Source organism: Xenopus laevis, chromosome 4L (genome assembly GCF_017654675.1).
Source record: "Xenopus laevis strain J_2021 chromosome 4L, Xenopus_laevis_v10.1, whole genome shotgun sequence".
NCBI classification, from domain to species: domain Eukaryota; kingdom Metazoa; phylum Chordata; class Amphibia; order Anura; family Pipidae; genus Xenopus; species Xenopus laevis.
Genome location: NC_054377.1, coordinates 87,953,227 through 87,975,505, shown reverse-complemented (window position 1 = coordinate 87,975,505; position 22,279 = coordinate 87,953,227).

Sequence of the window (22,279 nt, the reverse complement as noted above, 5' to 3'; positions counted from 1 at the left end):
GACCGATAAAAGCTGCCGACAGACCGTGTCGGCAGCTTATTGGCCCGTGTATGGGGCCCCATGACGGGCTTCACCGATCGAGATCTGGCAGAAAATCCCGTCGGATCGTGGCCGCATCTATTCGTTGATGCGGTCCCGCGATCCGACCGCCCGTTTGGGCATCGTTAGGATCCGATCGTTGGGCCCTAGGGGAGATCTGCTCGTTTTGGCGACATCGCCAAACGAGCGGATCTCTCCATGTATGGCCACCTTTAGACGCTCATAGGGCCAGCCTCTGGAGAGCCACTTTTTTTGCATTTGCGTCAATTTTGTCGCTGCCGTTAAAGTCAATGGGCGTCTGAATAGTGTAGGCGGGAGGCGATTTTGACGCAAGTGGCTTTTCGGAAGCGCTTCCAAAATGTTTTGACGTGAGCGTATTTTCGCTGGAGTTTCCCGAATTTATATGCTGATGGCGAAACGCAGAAATTCGCAGCAAATTTGCGCCAGGTGAATTTATTCGCCCATAACTAAATATAACAACATATTTGCTTAGTAGAGGAGGACTCATGAGTCACACACAGTTAACAGTCCCTGTTAATACTTAAGCAAAGATCAGTAATTGAATCTCATTAATACGCAATGCGTGCATTAACAATCACTAAACTGTACATGCATATTAAATAAAAGAGCTGCTTGTATTTCACATGAAGCATACAACAGGGATTCCTCTGAGCCTGAAATGGATGATAAAAAAGTAACAATTACTTAAACTCAGGCACAAAGAAAGTATTAAGGCTCGGTAAAATATAAAGCTACCAAACATAGGAATTTCAACATATATACACGTGCAAAACATTTGGGATGCCTTCCCAATATTTTCTTGCACTAACATTCCTTTCACTTAGTCAAGCAACGTGCTCACAAGAAAGCTTCTTCTTTATGTTCATCAAACAGCTAGAGGTCCAGTTGCCATGTCCAATAGACTAACATTTTTATCTATTACCAGATAGGATGAGATTTGGGGAAGAATGTTTTTTTCCAAGTTGTTCATATAGATACTATGAATGTTAAACAGATTGAAATTTGAGGTTAATTCTCCTTCTCCTAGATGTTGTTTAAATGTGGTATGTCTGAAAACTGCCCAGCAGTATAACCTTTATCAAAATATAAGGAATCAGTGAGGGGTCTTTTATAAGCACTCTTAAAATATGCACCTGGCCATTAGCCAATGCTAACCAATCAGTGATAAGCATTGTTCAGCAACACAATTTATGAAACATATTATTGCTTTCCAGGTACAAATATAGCTAATATACTAGAGATTATAGTTTCAAATAAACATTCCAATATTTTAAGGACCACATATGGATCAACCTTTCTATGTTAATATTTCTTCCCAGTTAATTACATTGGTATCATGTATAATAGTAATGTTCCTGTATGCCATACTATTTTGTAATCCTGATGCAAAATCAGCAGTTGGTTTACCAACTCAACACTCAGGCCCGATGACTTTGTTTAACTGTTTACAAGAAGGACACTTTAGGGGTACCTAACAAATCATCCTATGGATGTACTATTTAACCATATATGTAGATGAACAAAATAATGTTCATCTGGAGAGTCAGGCAGTCAAATCATATTACAAAGTGCATCTAAGCAGTTCTAATGGTTTGTCATATTTGTTTTTTCCTTATGGCTGCCTACTGGTTTTTGGACACCAGCAATCGCCAGTTAAAAGGCAAGAGACGTTCCAATAAACATTCAGTTCATTCTGAAATGACTAAATTATATGAAATGACTGGACTCTGCATGGCCAACTTAATAAATGTAAAAAATATATATTAAATCTAATTCTAGTGCAAAAACGCAGTGCCTACTTACATCCCAAAATTGGGGTGAGCGCTTCTTCACAACACATGATCCAAGGTTGGATACAGAGAAGTATGCAGATCTTGGTTTGCTGTGTAATTTAAAAAAAAGTATTATTTATATTGTATTATTTTTATATATACTATTGCAAAAAACTTTTTCTTTTTTTTCACAGGTGAAATCTTTGAAATGACTCAAGCAACAGATTTGCAGGTGTACAGGACAAGGAAGGTTTGCCTCACAGCTTGATAAATGCTGCCCTAAGGGACGGACTTGAACCTGTGATCAAGTTATATAGGCATGAAGGAAACATGGTCTGATGAACAAAACAGAAAGAGGGAGAATGCTTCAAATGTGACAAGTGAATCTGTAACTTGTTTTACAAGGTTTACTTGCTAGAAGTATGATACTAGAGTTTCCATTAGTCTGCGGGAGGTGTTTAACCTGGTCATTGATAATTGAAAGAATTAGATAGTCTTAGAATACCCTGTGGCTTTTAAAAAAAACTATGCTGAAATACTGTTCAGAAAGAGGTTGCCAAATATAGCTCCCATGAACGTGTCTATTTTTTGCTGGTAAGAATTCAGAAGTCACAGGACTAGAACAGGAAACAGTCATTAGGTGCCTTCTGTTGTCATATAAACATTACCTCATTCTCTCATTTAGTGGTGTTTGTAATGCACTCATCATCAGGTGACACATACTTTAAAAATAAAACTAACTAGGTTATTATACATCACTTGCAATGCAATACAGATGTCAAATGTGATTGAACAGAAAAGACCAAACTACATATATATAATGAACCATTGTAAGGAAAATAATAGGAAATCTGTGATTCTTCTTTCTCCTGCAGCCTAGACTGACTGCAATCTTTTGGGAAGTGAAATATCATGATGGGGGGGGGGGGGAAGGAAAAGTATTCACATAAATCGTTTTTAATCATAAAAACTTTTAAAAAAACTTCAGCCAAATAGATGACCAGATGGAGAGGTAAGTGATCCAGTTTTGATCCAGTGCAAGCAAATAATGATACTTGCATATATCTTTCCTATTTAACTATAATGCTATATACCTTATCCTGAAACCCATTATCCAGAAAGCTCCGAATTACGGAATGGCCATCTACCATAGACTCCATTTTATCCAAATAATCAACAATTTTATAAAAGATTTCCTTTTTCTCTGTGATAATAAAACAGTAGCTTGTACTTGATCCAAACTAAGATATAATTAATCCTTATTGGAAGCAAAACCAACCTATTGGGTTTATTTAATGTTTACATGATTTACTAGTATACTTAAGGAATGAAGATCCAAATTATAGAAAGATCCATTATCTGGAACACCCCAGGTCCCGAGCATTCTGGATAACAGGTCCTATACCTGTATTTACAAATTCTCTGCACAGGGTTTTTGATGAAAGGAGTTAAACTGTTAAATGATCTAACTGTAACTTCTAAGAGAACAATTAGATTACTCATATAGGCAAATTGGGCAAGCCTTTTATATGCACAATAATAAGCTGCCAGTTAGGTCTGAAAGGGTCACATTGACAGTTTATAGTGGTCAGTGCATGATGAGCCTTTGCAAAGATGCAAGATTTGCTGTGAATTGGCAACTGGTTTATTTAAATGCTAATTCCCCTATTGTTTTACAAATAAAACCAAGGAAATGCCTGTTTTCCTGAGTCCAACTAGTGTGTGTGTGTGTGGGGGGGGGGTTTGCATTCATTCAGAAAAAACACACAGTTTCGGTTTGGAAATGTGTGAGGTTTCATCTCCTACCCCCACACCTACACCATATTTTTACTGCAATTGTGTCAGGGAATTCGTAAAGAAGAAAGTAAACTAAGGGGGTTATTTACTAAGCTCCGAATACCCGAAATTTCCCTAAAGCCGAAAAATTCATGTTTTTTTTTTTATAAAAAATCAGACTTTTAAAAAAAATCACGAATTTTTCGGAATTTATTAAACCCAGAGGGCTAAAAAGCCCGAATATAAAAACACGGCATCTCAAACCTGTCGAGGTTGCATAAAAGTCAATGGGAACAGTCCCATTGATTTTTGGTTGTGTCGCGGGTTTCGGCAATTTCACGTTTTCGGAGCTTTCGGGTGAACAAAAAAATCGTGAAAATATGAGCAAATATTAGGGAAAATGTAATAATAAATAAGCTTTAAAAACCTGAGCAGGTTAGATCGGAGTTTGTAGCAGCCGATCTTAAGATAAATTCGAACCTTGATAAATACCCCCCCCCAGGTGTATGAAATCAGTGGGGTTGTTTAGGGGGAATTTACATTTAGTTTATAAAAGGTAAACTAATTTTTTAAGCAGTTCATGGGGGTCACACAACCAGTTAGAGTGATATGAAGCAAGTGATATTTGCTGGCCCAGATGCTGTTAGTAGTTGGTGGTTGTAGCAGGAATGCATTAATCAAGTTGTTATTTGCTCGTGGGTCACTGACAAACATCTAGGGGCAGATCAAGGGACAAATTTCGAAGTAATGGGAGTTTTTTTGAACTCCCATAACTTCGAAATTTGAATAAAAAAAGACCAACCGAAATGTATTAAAAAAATGGGAAGGTTTTTTTTGTGGGTGAATAGGCTGTATTCGATCATTCGAATAGAAGTCAGATCGTTTTCGATCGTTTTCAAATTAGATTCAAAGTATTTAAAAAAAACTTTGATTTTTGAAAGTCCCCCAATTGACCCCAAATACTAGATGGTCCCCCATAGGCTAAAACAGCAATTTGGCAGGTTTTTTGACGGCGAATGGTCGAAGTCGAAGTACGAAGTAGTTATATGATGCATTCAATGTCGTCTGATCCATGTTGAGAAGCTCTTTCTGTGGTCAATTCCTGGGGATAAAAATTTGGGATTCGTGATGGACGAATCTGTGGCATTTCGCTTTACCAAAAAATTTGCAAATTTACCACAAAATTCGTGAAATGCCATTGAAGTCAAAGTGAATTTTGACACGAGTGTCAATTTTTATACACATGACTATTCTGACGTGTGACAATTTTTTTTGTTGCACCAGATTTTTCGCCGGCAGTACGACCTCTGGTAACTATTCACTGGCTGACCCTATTTTGTCCAATTGCATTAAAGTCAATAGGTGTCCGAATCATTTTGATGCACAACAATTTTATGCACGAGACTATTCAAATTTTTTTGTCACGCTGGATTTTTCGCTGGCAGTGTGACCTCTGGCAACTATTAACTGGCTGACCTTTTTTTTGATTTAATGGGCTAGTCCTGAACAACATGTATGTGGAGTAGTTAGAATGGTATTTAGATCTGATGATGGAAATATGGTACAATTATGGGATCAGTTATCCGGAAACACGTTATCCAGAAAGCCCAAAATTATGGGAAGGTCATCTCCCACAGACTCTATTCAAAGTTTTAAACATTTCCTTTTTTCTCTTAAATAATAAAACAATACTTTGTACTTGATCCCAACTAAGATATAATTCATCCATATTGGAGGCTTTCATTAATGTTTAAATCATTTTTTTAGTAGACAAAGTATGGAGATCCAAATTATGGAAAAAAAACCCTTATCCAGGAAACCCAAGGGCCCTGAACATTCTGAATAACAGAGCCCATACCTGTAATTCCTTTAAGCTTATGCACGGCTATACTTTAGGATTTTGACAATTATTTCTTGAATTATATCTGTCAACCTTATATCTGTCAACCATCATATCTGGAACACCCCAAGCATCACTTTGAAAAGAGTATTTTTAAAGGGTGAGTTTCTTTTGATCTATTTAAATCAAAATTTTGGGGCCAAAATCATACTTGAGTGCTCAGATACTACAAACTACAAAAGTATTTTTAAGTATACATCGCATATATTCAATACAAATTTAAAATTAATTCCTAACCCTTAAAAACAAAGGGGACAGGAACAGAGAAGATGCCCCTCCATTTGGTATGGAAAAGATGACATGTACGCAATATATTGGATACTAATCACAAACCAATATTAATAAATAAATGGCAACTTCTGATCCAACGGATTACAAACTGACACTGGATATTTACATTATCTGCATCAGGGGTTGCCATTTATTTATTACTATTATTCATTTGTATCCTTTGTTTTTTATAAAACAGTAAAAAAAACTGCAACAATCAGCACAACTCCGTGCAATACAATGTGCTCATGTGTTAGTTATACCAAATGCAATATATGGCTGAGTTTTCATTTTTTTTCATCATGCTGTTCAGCCAGTAATTCAAACCTCAGTTAATGGTTTATGGTTTCTTAAAAGCTTTTATATATTTTAATAGTCTTTCTAAACTCTGTCAAAAGAGAACAAGGAAATCCTGCTGAGTATCAACGACTTTACTGTAGGTCACATCCTCTTTCAAAGCTCTTACAATGTATTTGCATTCAAAGTAAGTGACGTCAGTAGGAGGAAAATCACATGAGCCAGAGCATGATTCATCATGATAAGACTGAATAGCATGGCTGCCATAGAAAGAAAAAGATGTGATGTGTGGGGGAAATGTTATATTTTTTTCCAAATGCATATACTGGTTGTTATTGACAATATGTAACAAAATGAAATTGTGGGTCCTTGACACAAACAAAACATTTACAGCATGAAACCTCAAATATAAAAATTAACCTAGCCAATAGGTTTGGTAAATCTTTTTTAGTTTATCACTATATGGTAGGTGAAAATTAGTATATAATATGTTATACTGTTATTGTACTGATACTATGAGCTTTGATATATTTATAGTCAACTTATTTTGCTATGTTTTGTAATATTCTTCTGTAATTACTGATATCATCAATAGCAGTATATTCTAAATGCAGACCATTGGAGCTGAACCTTTCTGTGCACATACACTAACAAGGCAGTAGCATGTTGATTAAACTGGACACTAACCTGAGCCAAAATGTGACAATAGGCTCTTTATTCCTGCTAACGCTCCTAGCAACTACTTTTGTATTTGTTTTGGTACAAAGCAGAAGCATACCTGTCCTAACATTATTATGCTTTGGTGTAGAGTTTTGATCTCTTTATCCACTATTTCACAGGGTAGTCATCACTTGAAAACACAAATCCATTACAAAAATGTGATTTAGGGTTTAGTGAATGATTGAATGTGGTACAGAAAGTAAAGCCAGTAAACTCAGTGAAGACTGAGCCAATGAGGTTAGTGTGATCTTAGGTAAAGCTGTGGCAGTAAATCAGGATAACTATTCGCACAATTTCTGATTTTGCTATATTTACCATTTTGTCAATGTCATGATGTCCAGGAACAAAACAACACTTAATGACAAAGACAGCAAGAGAAGGATAGGTAAAAAAAGGTTCTATTGTTATAAAGCCCATAAAAGGATATGCATTTTAACTTAACAAATATAGATATCAAACTGGACCGAACACATAGGGGTATATTTATCAAAGAGATTGCCACAGTCCTCTAGAGTGAAATTCAGTCACTCTACATTCATTTCTATGGAATTTTTAAGAGTATTTATCAATGGGTGAAAGTAAAAGTTCATCCTTTGATAAAAACGCCTTTCAGAATTCCTTAGAAATGAATGTAGAGTGATGGAATTTCACTCTAGAAGACCTGTATAGACCTCTAACTTCACTCTTTGATAAATATACTCCATAGCCTCCTGACAGGGCCAGAACTTTCCATAAGAGGTAAGAATGTAAGTTGAATAAAGGAACCAGAGAGACTGAGGCAACATAGGTACAGTAAATGAAAAGTATTTTACTTAGGTTATGTACAAAATGTTTTTGCCTTGAAGTTGTAATTAAAAACAGCCACGCTCAAGTCAGTGAATATTGAAGAAACAAATAAAACCCTGTGGACCTGATAATAGTTTTTTGTGATCCCAGCATTGTTCCTCTGTTATCCTATGCTTTCATTTTTTAACTTGGCCTGATTCTCAATTCAGCTTGCCTTAATTAGAGGTGCAACTAATTTGGGACCCTTAGACAATCTTGTACACTGTGTTTAGGTTTCTTGTCATTTTTTGTAATAATTGTTCACATATGATAAAAAAAACATGGATCAAAAAAAATAACAAAACTGTACGATAGAATAATTGTTCAGCAAAAACAACGACTATCACAGACACATGTTAAGACAGTCTTGGCCAGTACTTCTTACAGACAGGGTGGGATATGGGTGCTCCTCATTCAGGATGAGTAAGACACGCTTGCCTGGAAATGAGTGGCATCACAAGGGGACCCAGTATTACTGAATACTTCTGGCAAAACTTGAATACAGGTCTCCCTAGATCTCAGTTTGCTCTCTGCTCCGTGGGTCAGATTTTGAATCCAGTGCAGGTTGCATACCACAAATCATACTGCACAAGGGCTAAATCTAAGTGCTTTGTGTATGGGACTCTAAGGGGGTTTTGATTAAACTCCGAATGCCAAAAACCCGTAAAATGTGTGTTTTTTTTAGTATAAAATCCGAATTTTTAGTGGAAAAAGAAAAACATGAATTTTTCTGGATTTAGTATACCCCCGAGCATGGAAAAAGTCAGAATCCGAAAATCCGGCATCACAGACCTGCTGAGGTTGCATATAATGGGAGAAGTCCTGAAGATATCTTGATCTGCGCTGGGTTTCGTCAGGCCCAGATTTGTGGCTAGGCCACAATGGCCAGGGCCTAGGGCGGCAAGTTGATAGGGGTGGCATGCTGCCCAGCCACTTGTTGAGGAGCACTGGGGACGTGCAGCATTGTGTGGCCTGTCGCAAGGACCGCGTGGCCTAGGGGTACCTGACAATGAAAACTGGCCCTGGGTTTTCGAGGATTTTCAGGCAAGAATTCGCACAATTAGTTTTTTCATGATTTTTTCAGGGTCTCGCACATAGCATTTTCGGGAAAATCGATTGATAAACCTGTGCAGATTTGGTTGGAGTATTTTACAGAAGATAATGAGATAAATTTGGACTTTGATAAATGGGCCTCCCTGGGTTGTGGTTTTGCAGCTTTTATTATGACCATAAGACTTTTTAATTTAATATGGCATTGGTCAGAAGTGAACTTCTTTATAACTCTTTTAAAGCAGATCTTGTTGTTTTTGTTTGAATTTAGGCTATTTGTGTACAGTATCCATGGATCCTATTTACATTATGATTGTGAGGAGTTAAATGAAAGAGGCAATGCAGGCACTGTTCCAGGGAATAAGAGGACTGCATTTTATTTGGCGTATAATACACTGCAACTAGCTGTACTCTCATTTCAATATGTAATTGGAGAATGTGGTAACAAGCACTTATGCAAATAAAAGGGTAGTAAAGAAATACATGAGATGTTGCAACTGCAAATTCTGTGCATTACAATTAGCAAAACAAGGTTCAAAAACAGGGCCATGCTGTGAGCAAAAGGCAATTTCAGATACAAGTCACCTTGGTTTTTACCCACTTTGCCACATTTTCCCCATAATTCCATTGTAATTGCAGTTGTGACATGGGAGATGCACCTGTTGCAATTGCACAATAACTAATTTGTAATTTGCCCCCAAAAAGAAAATTGTATTTTCTCAATTTGTCATTTATATATGCTATACATTTCTAATTAATTTAACGTTATTTTTCATGTGATTACCCATCTTTTAAAGCTATGTGTTTATGAAAGGGTTAGTTGGCATTAGTCAAGGGTAAATATTTATTTATTTATCTCCATCCCTTCAAACCCAGGTCCCTCTTCAGGTTTATTCCCATGCAGAAGACTGTAGCAGTCTATTAAATATCACCTTTTAAAGGTGTAAGTGAAAAAGATATAAGTAAAAGGGGATGCTACTGGATGCCTCATGTAACCCCCCCCCCCTTTCATTACTTTTTAAATCTTTGTAAATGTTTCCTTCATCACAACAATAAAAATATTAAAAATAAGTTAAAGGGGTGGTTCACCTTTAAGGTAAGTGTTATTAAGTTAGAGAATGGCCAATTCTAAGCAACTTTTAAATTGGTTTTCATTATTTATTTTTAATAGTTTTATAGTTATAGTGCTTTTTTTAATAGTTATTTGCAGCTTTCAAATGGACGTTGCTGACTATCTTCTAAAAAACAAATGCTCTCTAAGGCTACAGATGTATTGTTATTGTTACTTTTTATTACTCATCCTTCTATTCAGCCCCTCTCCTATTCATATTCCAGTCTCTTATTCAAATCAATGCATGGTTGCTAAGGTAATGTGGACCCTAGTTACCAAATTGCTTGATATGCGAATTAAAGAGCTGCTGAATAAAAAGCTTAATAACTCAAAAACCACAAATAATTGAAAATTAAATCCAATTGCAAATTGTCTCAGACTATTACTCTCTACATCATACTAAAAGTTATCTCAAAGGTGAACAACCCCTTTAAAATATAAATGAGTAAATAAAGCCAATTCCCGACTTTTAACTTAGTTATTTTGCTTTCTTGCTTCTTATTGACCAGGACAAACCTGTGGGCCTGAATATTTTTTTGTGAAAAACACAAACAATCCAGTTGACCAGCATTCACATTATTAATATTATGATACTGTGTTGGTAGTTTACATATCATTTCAACAGATTCTTTAAGCCATGGTGAGTCCATGTCCCGTTGATCTGGCAATCCTGTTGTGGTGTTTCAGTTGCAGATAAGTTATTTGGTAAGGGAACATGGAGGTAACTCAGGAAAGGCCTTACTGAATCCTGTGTCTAAATTGAAATATTATGCGCTTAGGGCTCTTACAGACAAGCTTTTGAAGCTGTGCTCCCCTGCATTCCGGTTTTATGCGTTCAGCCACAGCGTAGGAGCAGACGCATTCAGTTTGTAGGTGCCGAACGCAACCTGCGTTCGGCACCTGTGTGAGTACAGCCCCATTGAAAAAAACTGAATGCACCTACTCCAGCACTCCCCTGCGGCTGAACACATAAAACCGTAATGCAGGGGAGCGCAGCATCAAACTCTCGTCTGTAAGAGCCCTTATTCTGCTTTATTGAGATCAGTAGCAGCGCTAAATTGAAAACAAGCACAGCAGGTTTTAGTGATTTAGCATATTTAATTTATTCAGCAATCAAAGTGTTTGAGGCAAAAATTTCTTCTACTAGCAGTAGACTAACCCTCGTTGTTCTTCAACAGGAAAGTGCTTGGGCTTTGCGCCTGGTAAAATGTTTCTAATTTAAGCACTGCCGTTTCTTAAGAGACAAGGGAGGTCATTCTGTATTATAGCTAAGTTTCCTCATTCAGTTGCCCACAGCAAACTCTCTGCAAGTTACTTTGATTATTCTAGTAGAATGCTTTTGTTGCTGCTTAAATTTTAAAATATTTTTAGAATTTTCAGCTCTTCAGAAAATGCTTTTGACTTTTTGTGAAATCATTTTTAACTACATTGCTGCATTACCCAACAACATTTTTCCAAATTTCTTGTACAGGTATGGGATCTACTATCCAGAAACCAGTTATCCAGAAAGCTCTGTATTACAGAAAGGCCATCTCATAGACTCCATTTTATCCAAATAGTCCACATTTTTAAAAAAAATATTTTCTTTTTCTCTGTAATTATACTTGATCCAAACTATGATATAATTAATCCCTTTTAGAAGCAAAACCAGCCTAATGAGTTTATTTAATGCTTACATTATTTTAAGGTAAACTTAAGGTATGAAGATTCAAATTACAGAAAGATCCCTTATCTAGAAAACCCCAGGTCCCGAGCATTCTGAATAACAAGTCCCATACATGTATTAATTGTTAACTAATGGCCCCACAATAGAATTTTCCCACGGAAATCCACTTTGGGTGTTCACTGACAGGCTGATCCTGTGCCTGTAAGCACACATACATTCAAGGGGAGGATCAGATTGTGCCATACATCTTAAAGTACCTTTTGCAAAAAAAAGATGAAATTGCAAAATACAAGATTTGAATGTAAGTAAAGAAAAAAACTAATCATACATTTCAGCCAGATACTGTATCAGTCGGACAGGTTGCTGCTGGACCCTGTGAACACGCAGATAAGTTAGGTGCCAACTTGGTGCAACTTTACTTCCTATCACAATCAGAAGATGTCCAGAACCATTATCAGCTCAGAACTGTCAGAAACAACTGGGACCCTGGTACACCCATCTACAGTCCAATTAACTCTTTTCAGAAGTAGTTTTCATGGTGGAAACAAAGAGAAATAACCCAGATACACATGAAAACACTGGGGACTGGGGTGCAGAAAAATGGGGTGCAGAAAAAACAAACAAAAAAAAACATAAAAAACAAACATAAACAGAGGCAATGCTATAGTACTACACATAGGATAATACAGGCAATCCATTCAGTAGCAGGTTGTAGAAGGACAGTTGTACTCAATGAGTCATACCATACATAATTACACTGGGATCAAGTGTCAGGGTGCACTTGCCATTATATGAAAAAGAAGCTTAGGGGAAGGAGGGGACTAACAGCCTTCCAGCTATGAACCCCATATATGATAAAACTTGTGTGGGCAGTATATTGCTATGTATGTCATTTTTCTCACAGGGAATTTGTTATTTACCTATTCACCCACTGATTCACTGTAGGGGGTGACTGTGGATGCATGTGGACCCAACCACTTCACGGCCAGCAATTTATCAGGGTATAACACTAGAGACCTTAGTAGTAATTCTGAGCATCTATGATTCTGAGCGGCCACACCTCTGGGGATAGTACCCCAGGCAGCATTACGTACTCGGGACCAATATACCTGAACCACAAGACATTGCCACAGCAAATAAAAAAAATTTGCCTTAGGGGTATGAAAATTCAGCAGTGGAAATGATCTCTATAGTTTTAGTTTCTGAGGGATAATACACATGATGTATATTATTATTCTGAACAGTAACATTTATATAGTTATATAGGTCGAAAGTAGAATCCTCCCACATTTTATTATCTAGTCTAGGAATGACATTCATCTACAGGCCCTGAACTTTGGCAAACGGAGCCTCAAAAGAGCAGAAGGGTTTTATAGGTACTGAAGAGTACCTATAAAGAGTAAAAAGTACCCACGGCCTGTCTTCATGAGGCAATGTTGTGGTATTGAAGGGAGCCAAACTGTGCAGTGCAGGCATGCCTTAATTGAAATAATAGAGCTATGCCAACATGGTTCAGCTTCATTTGAAGTTGGACCTGGGTGGGATTGATCTTACTTATTAATAGGTCTTGCAACTTTGGCCAGTAGAAAAAGTCTAATAAGTTTGTAAAATTTATATGTAGAGTTCCTTCTTAGGGTAGAGTGAGGGGATGGCTTTGAAACAGAGTTCACAAACAGTTCTATTCAGGTTGCAAAGTAACTCCATGATGTATTCCTTTTCAAATCTGATGACCTTGCTGGTGCTGGCAACACATGACTACTTTGCCATTTATCTTCTGTAAACCTTCACTGGTTCCATGGTCTTTCTTCCTGGTACACTTTCTGCTGAGGGTGTATCTAGAAACCTGCCATTCACACGGGTGCTACAAGTCTGTGTTCAGTAAAATAATAACTATACTTTGAAGAAGAATTCAACCCTTAACTAAAAAAACCCTACCCCCCTACCCTACGTAGACCCCCCCTCCAGCCTAGCTGCTAACCCGAGGAAATGCCCCTAACTTTTTACTTACCCCACTGTGCAGATTCAGGGATCGCAGTTCACTGCAGCCATCTCTGTGTCTTCCTCTGGCGCTTCAGCAATTTCTGTCATTTTTGGAGCATGCACAGTTGTCGCGATCCGGGAAATTGCTCCAACTGCGCATACGCTACTTCGCCGGTCTCAGTCTCAGATTACCGAAAACCCATAAAATGGCTGCCGTGAACTAGGATCCCTTAATCTGCACCGAGGGGTAAGTAAAAAGTTAGGGGCATTTCCCCTGGGTTAGCAGCTAGGCTGGAGGGGAGGTGGGTCTACGTAGGGCAGGGGGTAGGGTTTTTTTTAGTTAACAGTTGAATTCTCCTTTAAATGATGTTTTAGTAAAACGTGCTGTTGAATAAACTTTTAGTTTTGTTGTCTGCAAAAACCTCTGGCACCCTTTGTCTTTACCTATTATTATATTTTTTATCAGCAAGATAGGTGAAGTGGCACAACACCCCAACCTTCCTCTTTCACTTAGTGAAGGCCCATTCTGGGTAAGACAGTCCAGTGTGACCCAAGTTCTACGTGTACAAGACTGAGAAGGCACTGTTGAGCCAGAAAAAAGAAAAGAAGGTTACAGCATTATTTTCAAAGGTGGCACAGCAAGTAGTGAAGTTTAAAGATTGTTTTTTCAGGTTAAATGATGGATGTCTATATAGTGGAAATATACTTGTGTCTGTGGAATAAAATGGCAATGGTATCCATGCACTGAAATGTGTAGGTGTTAGATAATGAGTTTATGCTCTGCTGGGTTGTGCTCCACATGTATACAAGGAAGACCTAAGAAACTGAATTACAGTTACAATGAAAAATTATCCATGTCTTTTGGTTTATTCATTTGTAATTCTCAAAGTAATAGAAAGAGGAAGCTATCACAATACTGTAGGAGAATTGGAATTGTCCAGAGAAAGGAAAGCATTAGCATCATGGCTTATTCACTGATGAAATTCACCCGCACACATAGACATAGAGTCCCACACCTGAATGACAAAGCCTGGGGCATTTTGGCAGAAGAATCAGCATTAATAGTTTGGGATAATTAAAGGGATCATTTACAATGAAGAGAGCAGCATGCAATGTGCAGGAAATGGGTATACTGCACTTTTTATGCACTTTGCACACTGCCTTCCTTGTATAATAAATTGGCACACATCTCTGCTGGCCTGTGCCCCCTAAAGCTGCACTGTGCACCTCATGCTGGATTCTTTTTATAGCTCAATGTGCACAGTACAGCCAAAGTAAATGCCCCCTTAGTATACAGTATAAACTAACATTCTCTCATCTGGCTATATCACTAAAGCAGCCAGTGGGAGCAGGTTACATTTGTGAAAAGGTTTCCTATCTGGCCCAGCCTAGAGACAAAAGACTTGTGGTTATTACAGGTATGGGACCAGTTATCCAAAATTCTTGGGACCTGGGGTTTTCCAGACAAGAGATCTATCCATAATTTATTTCACCATACCGTAAGTCTATAAAAAATAAAAAATTAAATTAACACAACACAGGTGTGGATTCATGCAGATCAGCTAGGATCAAGTACAAGTTACTGGTTTATTATTACAGAGAGATAGTTTTAAGAACATGACAACTATTTGCTTAAAATGGAAGATCGGCTGTCATTTAGAGCTTTCTGAATTATGGGTTTCTTTTTTACAAAAAAAAAGATATGTCAGCTGTGTATTCCTGACACCGGGAGTACTGCCTCAGTTTAAGTCTGTTTGTGAGTACCCATCTATACTAAGGGGCAGATTTATCGAATTTTCAATTTATTTTATTTTTTGGTCAAAACTGTCAAATTCGACTATGGAGTTATTCAAATTGGATTCAAGTTTTTAAAAAAAACAATTTAATTTGAGATTTATCATATTCTGGCCCTTTTAGGACACGAATTTGACTATTTGCCACCTAAAACCTGACGAATTGCCAATTAAAGGACCAGTAACATAATTTTTTTTTAATTCGTTAGTATAGAACGAAAAAAAACACAAAGACAAATTACATTTTTAAATCGCTAAGTCTTTATTAAGAAATAACTTACCAAACTCCATTTGCGCTCCTCTTCAGAAAAGGCGATCCGGTGATCCATTGTGCGGCTCTCAATTTCTCCTCCCTGCCTTCCTTATAGGAGATACCCAGGGAGGAGAAATCAAGCACTGCATGATGGGTCGTCGCCGCACCGCCTTTTCTGAAGAGGAGCGCAAGCAGAGTTTCGGAAACTTAGCGATTTAAACGTTTCATTTGTCTCTGTGTTTTTTTTTTGTTTTATGCTAACAAATAAAAAAAATTGATGTTACTGGCCCTTTAAGTCAATGGAAGAGGTCCAGGGATCAATTTGGAGTTGTTTGCAGTCTTCCTGACATTTGAGTTTTTTGCGGAGAAAAAACTCGAATTGAGTAGGAGTTTAGGGGAGGTTTTAAAAACTCACATCAATTCAAAATTCGACCTTTGATAAATGTGCCTCTAATAGTAACATTTTGTGTGAAGAAGGCTTGGATCTTTCTGGCTGAATCTATTAACAATTTATATCTAGTTTGGGTATTTTGACTGATGCCCTTGCATCGTCCATATACTCATCCTTACAATGCCACATTTTCCCCATAATTCCATCGTAACTGCAACCCAAATGCTGGTTTGACCCCCATGCAACTGCTTGTGATATAAGAAAAATATTAAGTCTGATTGTTATGTTTGCTATGTATATTTGTTCCCTTGTCCAGACACTTATAAAGCCCCAAAGTTAATAAAAATATATATATTTTTATCCTTTTTTTTAAAGATAAAACTTCCATAACGTTCATCAGAACTGTAGCAGCTATTCTTCTTGGAAACTAGAAAAAGCAGGAAGATATCATTTTCATGACATTTTTCATAAAAGAGGATTGTTTTACTCTGTATTCAAAACACTGGCAGGGAAGAGCTGGAAAAACCAGTTTGTATAATTGCTCTTCCAAACAGGTATATAATGGAACAAAAAGTAAGAGCTGTACGGGAAAGAAAATTTAAGGTGTGCCTGTGGTCTCTTCTGAGTGGGTGTAATGACATCATTATAGTTATATACTCTTTCCTCACTTAAGCAGTTTGATATCTTTTATAGATTTTTCAATCTCTAACCTACATTTCCGCAAGTAAACAACACTTGTACAAAGCAAAACATGCTTTATGTGCTGCTTAGAAGTGGGAATAGTGGTTGGTTTTCCCTTACCATTTATTTCTTATCTACCATCAACTTGTACAGGGGCATTACAGTGATTGAACTATACCATTAACACAAATGTATTTGTTGCAACAGAAAGATTTAAATCTGTCTTACGTGAGCAATGCACCAGGCAAGGACACTGAACTATCTCCACACAAGAAAAGATAACACAGCTAAAGACTAAAATGTATTGAATTTTATTTGCTACCTCATTATATTGCCCCCTCGCTTACAGGCTGGTAAAATCTTCACCAAAATACTTTACTCTTTATAATGACTTTGGCATGTGTCTTTAAAGTTGATTTAAAATATAATCTTATATTTGATGCATACAATAAGCCTTAGAAACAGTTCTTGCATTTGATCATTCAGCACAGTATGGTAATATTTCACCTGATGACTAAATGGCTTTTCCCAGCAAAACAAGCTTTGTGTTGTTGCAATTCCATTGTAGGCCCTAGCAGTGTCACTGTGCAGAATCACAAGAGGAATTTACATTGCTTGGCCGTGTGGCTCCAGGCATTGGTAAACTTTTCCACTCTCAATAGTCACGACGCTCAATGCTTTTTATGCTGTCACATTGGATAAGCACAGTGCTGTATCACAGCCACAGCTCAAGTTTACTGACTCTCCTCTCCTGTATTTTTATTTTTTTTGCCAGGTAAGAAGTCTGAGTTACATGACTTCTCCCTTTCTCTTCTACATTGTCCCAGCAAAGATGCCAGACCATTTAAACAAAAATGTCCATCTTGTCATATTACACTGATTTAAGCATATGCTTCTCTGTAAACAAACTATCCAAAAAAGACCTTTTTCTCACAGAGTTCCTTTCCGCTACACACTTATATGCATTTCCATGTAATTACATGTGTTTGTCCAGTTTGCAGCAATTTGCTCATTCCATCTGTCCCTGGTTGCTTTTGAACTCTGTCCCATTTTGCACCCCTCTCTTCTCCTTGGAATGACTGCTTCCTGGGACATTGTGAAATGCTTTCTTCACATTCTGGGTCTTTTGACTCTGAACTAGACTTCTTGCAACCCAACATTAACTAACAGGGCCTAATCTGCAGATCTGAAAATAAAGCTATTGGTCATATTTATTTACCTGCTGCCTTGGGTACTAAGAGCAGCACTTGCTTTCAATATCTCTTTAAATCTATTTATGTATTTAAAGGTGTAATTCCAGCTAAATACAATATGTAATGGTTAGATAAAGATTACAATAAATATTTTCTGTTTTTCTGTCTTATGGACTAGGTATAATGAGCCATCACTTATGACCAGCAGGAGCCACCAGCAACTGGAGCCACCAGTGTAACCTTAGTCCTCCTTCTCCTTTTGCTGCAGGGCACCATGCATTTGGGGGTGCTATGCCCCAGTGAGAAGGTTACCTGTGCAATAATAACATGCACCCTATGGCAAACAACTAATAATGTTATGCCAAGGACATGGAGAAAGAGTGGTGCATTAGGGATATCATAGGGGCTGTAGTGGTATAGGGCTTTTTGGCTGCCGCAAAGTCACAGAACATAGGAATCATACAAAACAAACATATTTGGACAAATACCGGCTGTAATGGTTTACCATTTCTTGGTGAACAGAACATTCCCTTTTTGCTATAGTTTATACAGGAGTAGTGGTCAGCTCCATGTTGTAGCTCCCACCGTTTGCAGCTTTAGTCAGGTGATCCCAGTGGTGGCCAATAAAAGGGCAACCATTTTTGCCAGTTTTTAACTTGAAAGTAATCCCTGTTTTGCTTGAAGGGGAGGGCATTTTTAAACTTAAGGCATAAAATGTCTCAGTGTCCTCAACATATTGATAATGGGTGCAGAAGACCTCTTGTATTTGTCTACGTGAATACAGGACATAATCTGAAAATATTTTAATCTGTCAAAGTAGATAATAGTTTATATCAGGGTACATATTTTCTTACAGTACCACATGGGGGGAAGCAAAAAAAAAAAGAGATGCAGAAAGAGAAATCCACAACAATATGCCTGCATTCATTCTACTACACCATACATATTTCCTCTTATTTATTAAGTTGTGTAAATATTTGTAGTGTAGGCAAATAAAATCATTCTTTCCAAGTATAATTTATTAACACTGGCATCATTTCCCTGGGAAAATCCCTCAGAAAAAAAAGTAATGGTTATACAGAGGACTTATGACTGAAATGCAGCTAATTATGGTTTTTCTATTATGTTTATCATTTATATATCCAGCGCTGTGCATATACTGCATACCGTATGCATTTATACAGTTACAAAGACTGAAGTTTCGAATCTCTCCATAATGATAACTGGAATGTATTGAAGCCGTGAGCTATAGATAATTAAAAGACTTGATTTCAGTATGAATTCGCTCATTTTTTTATCACCTTCCACCTTGAATCCAGAGGAGTGTATTTGATCAATACCAATATTAATGGAATGCACTTGAAAAGAACCTCTACAGAAAAATGTTATCATTGCCAAAGAATCTATGGGATTCAACATGCCAGACCATTTATTCTTGTAGATAGTTTGGGATAACAAATCCTTATGGCTTGGGCAGTCATTAACACTGATTATTTCTCGAATCGTACCAAACAAACAATAGATTTGTCCATCTAGTTTGATCAATTCCTTCAAAGTTCAAATATCATTCCCAGATCAAGCTTTGATACATTTCTCAGTTAATGTCACATATTATAGAACAAGGAATTCTCAGTAATGAATTTTTGTTCTATCTTAGGCTGGAATTTATATACAGGTACTGTGTAAAGTAGCATCGTTTTGAGAATTGTTTTCCCGGTATAAAATAAATTCTGCCTTTTTACATACAAGTTAAATACACTGGCTTCATTGAGTATTGCAAATTACTGCTATAAAATCATTATGTTGTGAATGTTCTGTACATTGACATAATATAACGTTTATAAGTTGGTGAAAAAAATTTCCATTTCAAGCAAATTGAATTTATTTTTTTGAATTTTTTCCTTTGCTTTATAATTATAAACCTGTACCTTGTACTTGATTGTAACTAAGCTGCAAAATATCATATAGTGGCAAATAAAATCCTATTGGTTTTATTTATATAGAAATTGACCAAGCATATCAACATGTATGCCAAGACAACCATCCCCTAGCAATCAACCAGTAGTCATAAAGCACATGTTTTATTTCTGTTATAGATGAGCTACTGGGCTACTAATCTTGGCTAACTTTGGGGCTTCTGTTTCATCATCCATTTATTAGGAAATTGCCATTGCTTCCTAAATTCATCTCAGCGATGTGAGATACACTTGACTTCCTTTGGTAAAACTACAGTTAATTAAATGAAACACATTACAAAGACCGCATCTGTTATCTAGCCTTTGTCAACTTCTTTACTGTGTATTTTCTTCTGACAAATACTAAGGAAACAAAGTTGCTGATTAGAAAGGAACATTCCAAGCTATATTTACAGTGACTGATTCGACCTTAAGTTATCTCATTTTGCAATGATAAGTGAAGAAACTAAAAGTCTATAGGTGTTTGGATTTGCAAGGTCATGGGAGTTGGCTGTGTTAATATAAACGTATCAAATTGTAATACAGAAACCCATTATCCAGAAATCTCCAAATTACCGAAAGGCCATCTCCCATAGACTTCATTTTATCTAAATAATCCAAATGCTTAAAAATTATTTCCCATTTCTCTGTAATAATAAAACAGGACCTTGTACTTGATCCCGTCAAAGATATAATTAATCCTTATTGGAAGCAAAACCAGCCTATTGGGTTTATTTAATGTTTACATGATTTTCAAGTAGACTTAAGGTATGAAGATCCAAATAACGGAAAGATCAGTTTTCCGGAATACCCCAGGTCCCGAGCATTCTGGATAACTGGTCCCACACCTGTATAGCCAGAAATTATACAGACAGGCTAATGAGACACCAAGCATTTCTCTCCTGGCATATATCAGGCAATATAGAAACATCTGAAACTGTCCCTGCCACCTGTCCCTGTTCCACAACTTCAGACTCTATCTTTCGCTATCATCCTATCTATGGCATGATGTTTGCAGCATTGTTTTGAATCTAGTGATCTCTCAGTTAGAGAAGAAAGGAAAAGTTATGCTTTTTCAATATTTGTACTGTTTCTTAGGCCTAGGATCAGGTTTAAGTATTCTTTTTTTTTTTAACAATTCAAGTATATCAGAATAACATTAGTATGACACAGGTAGGTAATGCAAAGTTATCTTACAAGTGAATATAGTACAAACAATGATAGCAGATATAGCATACAAATTGTAAGCCTCGACTGGTCTAACATCTTAGCGTGTCTACCTTGTGTATTAGGCAATTGGGTTGTTAGATGGTATAGGGGTTCATATGTGTGAACGAGTTGCTCACCCACTTGCCACAAGGACTTATACTTGTACCTTGATCTAACAGGAAGGGATTCTAATACCTGCTTAATCTAACTAAAGGATATGTGAGATTTGGTAGCACTTTGTGTGGTTCCTTGCTTCACTGTATCATCTGAGGTGGATGTTCTAGTAGTTTGCAACGGGGTTATCTAAGATATTGAATATCTAGGTACCTGTATACTCTTTATGTATTTGCAAATTTTGCCTTACACTGTGAGGGCTGGTTGAGCCTCTAGCCACTTGTCCCATGTTTTTGTAAACTTGTCAGGGCATCCTCTTCTAATATATATCAATTTGTAAAGCGGAATTATGGAATTAACCTGCTTCTGCCACATGGGAGGGAGGTTTAATTATTCTTAATTGCAGCAATGGCTAAAGTGCAGCAGTGCTAGCAGTCTCTGATCCATCCAGGTTTTCCCATAATTATCTCCTCTATGCCTCTCTTTAGCCCTATAGTATTTAATTAGGATTATTCTTTTTCTTAAAAATGCAGACTAAACAACAATGTTAAGTCCTCCCCACCAGCTTCCCTTCGTCACATGATCAGCACCTCTGATCCACTCAGTCATCTCCAAATGACTTTGTCTGGGCTCTGAGTTCATTCATAGTGAATCAGTTTTAATTTTGAAAATTTCGCCATGTAATTCACTCTGCTTTTGCCAACTATTTCCCACTAAGCTCCTCTTTCTTCTGGTTATATAAATGTATTCTCGTAGAGAAGCCTGGACATTTAAACTGGGGATATTTATTTTTATAATAAAGCAGATCATTGGCATATTCTTATTGGCAGTAGTTTAATGGATTCTGATCCTTTCAAGCCCTTGCTTTAAATATCTGACAGAGGAATTTCTCATAATGTGGCAGTTTACACATTTTCTAGCCTAGCTGGGTTTCAGGAATGAAACATTTCTTTCTCAAGTTCTCTTGCCAGCATGAATTTCTTTTAGTGTGAACACATGCATAATGTCATACTTGGGTGAGCCGAAACTAATCGCATTTGTGTACCTAAACCAGTCACAAGTTCATTTACCAGACTTACATCAGTGGAAATTCCTTATTTCCTTGTGCTGTTAGCCTGCTTAGATACAATAACATGCAACTGTAAGTCAGGGAATATGAGCCAAAGCATAGCAGCAACTCAGGAGTGCCAGAACATTTCTACATGCTTTTGAATGCCTTACTATTTTAGTAATCATAAAATACATTTTCTTACCAGTGCTCAC